We start from the raw sequence: 3,922 nt of genomic DNA on the forward strand, positions 1-3,922 counted from the left end.
TCTGGAAGAGCAGCCAGTGCTCTCAGCCACTGTACCGTTATTCTAGATCCTGTCTGCGGTACTTTAAATGAATGTGATGGGCCTGTTTTGTATGCACAGGAAACACTCTCCATCTATGAGTTCTAGAAATCATCTGCAATCTCAACTTGCTACTTCATCACTTAAGTTCACTTCTCCTTAAATGAAAGATTCACTTGTATTAATATGCAAGGCATACCCGCTTTAAACGTTCTTCCCCTCATTTCCATGAAACAGGAAACGTACATCCATTAGAATGTTTTTATTAGCTCAATAAACACTGATGGAATATCAAATAAAAGTATCTTAGGTTTCTAACATTCTTAATAAAGTATTTCTATGTGCGCATATTTTAGTTTACTGCAACTCGACGAGCTAAGCAGGATGAGTATAGTAATTCATATAGTAATTCATTGTATAGATAAATGGAGTATAGTGATTCATATAGTAATTCATTGTATAGATAAATGGAGCAGACAGACGTTAAGTCACTAACAGGTGTCTAATAGTTGTTGCATTCCACCCTCATTACATTGTGTGTTTGCAGCTGATGCTGTGTGGGGTGTTCGATGTGGATCCCTGCCCTTTCTTTCCCAAATTTCATGTGATCTAAAACTATTAAGAAAGCCAGGGGTAGTATATAATGTGGTATTTCTGTTCAGAAGGCGATGATTATTTCTGGACGAGGGATCCTTTGGGCGGTCGAGACCAGACACAGTCCCAAGATGGGCAATGAAGGATGAGTAGAGCTTGGCATCTTTAAAAGATGTCTATAGGATACAGGGAGATGGCAAATGACATTTAGGCACCGGCTGCTAGGATCTCCAACTGAGAGTAGCTAGGTAGGTAGTTATAAATAGAAGGCTGTGGCCACAGAAAAGCCGTAGTTTCGGTAGCAAAGCGAAGTAAGAAAGCTTGGAGAGAAAATGGGAAGCTCGGAGTGTGTCCCCAGGAACAGGAGTGAGAGGGGGTACAACTGCAGAAGGCCAGGACCACAGATCAAGGGGGAACTCTGAAATCAGCACGGCAATTCTAACTAACAGAGGCTCTGGAGAATAACTGGAGTGACAGAGACAGTGAGAATGGACTTAGGAAGGTGGGGATGGAGAGGGGGGCCTGGCAAACATAGCAGCTGCTCTGCAGAGGATGGGGAGGCACTGGGGGAGCAGAGGAAAGAAACCGTTGTCAAAAGTCTCCTGAAGAGCCCTTGGCTTGGTGACTCTGGGGGAAAAAAATGACGCTATTTGACCACACACTTGGAGACCCAGAGCAAGCACTGTCAGACTATCCCTGACTTGAAGAATACTTCTGGACTGCAGGGAAGAATCTGAGTCAGAACTGACCTGAGCTATAGTCCAGCGTGGACCACAGACGCCCATCCCCAGCACACCCTGACATCAGGAGACCGGCTTCTGTGAAGCATGACTAGCATGCACACGCCCGACAGCAAAGAACTTCTAAGGATGTAACTGGTGTCCGTGAGCCTAGGAAAGACTGCTCAGAGGTAATACCGAAGCCAGTGCTGAGGTGAGAGTCCAGAGTCAGATCTAAACTCCAACAAACTCTTCACTTCTGCACTTCTTTACTCAGTGCCTGAGGTCATTTGGCAAGCCAGCTTTGTCCGGCCCCATTGTCGTTTGGGTTTTTTTTTCCCCTCTCTTCTTCCCCACTTTCGTTTGGATAGGCTGTTTCAAGACTTCAGGCTGGCTTGGGACTAGAGATCCCTAGTCTTAGCCCCTCTAGAGCTGTGATTAATAGGGTCATCTCATTGCCTTTCTTTGCCCTTTTCTCTTTTCATCTTACCGGTAGCCATAGCTGCCCCATCCTTCCCCTTCGTCTATGTTGTTTCCCCTCAGTGTATTTTCCCTCCGTTGTTTTTCTAGCATCTTAATAGTAATAGTCAGCCGTCTTCTGCTTATATACTTTCCCCGTATACCACCACTGACTAATATCTTAGGACACACGGTATTTTTAGAGTACCTCCTCTTCCTGAAACAATTACAGTTGACGGAGGAATCACCTTTTAATTGAGCCTATGCTTCTATAGTTATTATCCCTGCAGATAGAGTCCTACTCTTGGAATAGTAATAGGGGTCTTAGCCTAGTGCCCCAAACACATAGGCTGAGGTTCTAATTTCTGAGCCGGTCCCAGGGCAGCCAAGAGAAACGTCACCTCAACCTTATTACAACCTGGCCCACCTTGAACATTGTAAATATTTTGACTAGAACTAATCATTCAAAAAAAAAAAATCAAACCAATGACCTAATTTGAGAAGCACTCATCCATTTGCAGAAAAAACGCAGGAAAGGAACCAGCAGACGCCCCAGTGGCAGGAGAAAACACCCAGGTTAGGTGGTGAGGAGGAAGCCATCTCAGAAGTTCACCATCTTTATTTCCCACTCATGACTCCTTTCTGTCTGTCTATCAGGGAACTTATCTAACTCCTAGTCCACCATGCTTGGTCCCGCCTCAACTTGATGTGCCGTGCTCTGTACAAGCCCATGGGAGGCCTGCCCCTTTCTGAAAGGAGGTGGAGGAGGAGTGGATCGGGAAGGCGATGGGAGGAGAGGAGGGAGGGGAAACTGGTTGGTATGTAAGATAAATAAGTAAATATTATTTAAATAAAATAGTAAAACTATATAAAATATAAAAAGTAAAATTAGGTAAATCTATAAAATTCAGGAATCAAATCAGTGTTGAAGCAGAAAAGGGAATGCAGAAACACGGGTGAATTAATTAAGGTCAAGAAAAGAGAACACAGCATGGCAAATGCCATTAATAAAAGCACAGTAAAATCTTCGGAAGATCTCTGAACAGCAAATATTATAATAAGTGATATAAACTTGTCAGAAAAAAAGACACAGGGTTCCACAGTATGTGACATCAAAGAACAGGGATCCTGGGTCACCAAAAAGGCATATTTAAAGTCCAATGATCAAGAAAGACAGTTCAAAGATAGAGAAATCCACACTAAGCACACACTGCGTTATTATGTTAACATCGAGCCAAAAGGAAAAGCTTTATTAGTGGCAACTGAGTTCCTACATGTGCTGAGAGCTTCGGCCAGGCTCTTACCTTTAGAACACCTGAGACAGATACAGATTGCTGCGTCCTCGAGGTCTAGGGAACATCTGTCCAGCTCTGATTGGTTCTTTTCAAATATCCCCCTCACTTTGAATTGACTAACAATGGCATGAACTCCACATCTAGATGGAGAGGAGAAACTCCACAGCTTGCCTGCTTTTTATTTAAAAGAACACTTGCTTGACCACTTCACTCTCTCTTATCCAGAGTCTAGTTTTGAAGTGAATGTTGATTTGAAGGTCATAAAAAAATCTCACGTTCTCGTACAGCACACATGAGCAAGCTACAAAGGCCTCGGCTGAAACACTAATCCAGTAAATAAAGTCACTGTTACTATCTTTCTACATACATCTCTATCTGGATTCACAATATGAATCCATTAAAACAACAACAAACACCTATCAAAGAACTGGCATGATTCATACCATAATTCTATATTGCAATTCAACAAAACTGTACATATGCAAATAAAAGATAAATAATCTTCCTGTGGTCAGAAAGTCTAAAATAAGTCAAAGCATAGTGTAATTTAGAAAATAGTTAGAATTAATCGTTTTAATTAATTATAATTAATTAATTATAAAAACATCTGTGTGTTTACGTCACTTTTCTATTGCTGTGATAAGGCACCATGTCCAAGACAACTTGCAGAAGAAAGCATTTAATTGGGGCTTGCAGTTTCAGAGGGTGAATCCATAATCATCATGGCGGGGAGCGTGGTAGCAGGCAGACATGGTGCTGGAACAGTAGTGAGCACTTATATCGGACCCACAAAGCCCCCTCCAATGACATACCTCTTCCAACCGTGCCACACCTCCC

The sequence above is a fragment of the Microtus ochrogaster genome, chromosome 18, assembly GCF_000317375.1.
Source record: "Microtus ochrogaster isolate Prairie Vole_2 chromosome 18, MicOch1.0, whole genome shotgun sequence".
Lineage (NCBI taxonomy): Eukaryota > Metazoa > Chordata > Mammalia > Rodentia > Cricetidae > Microtus > Microtus ochrogaster.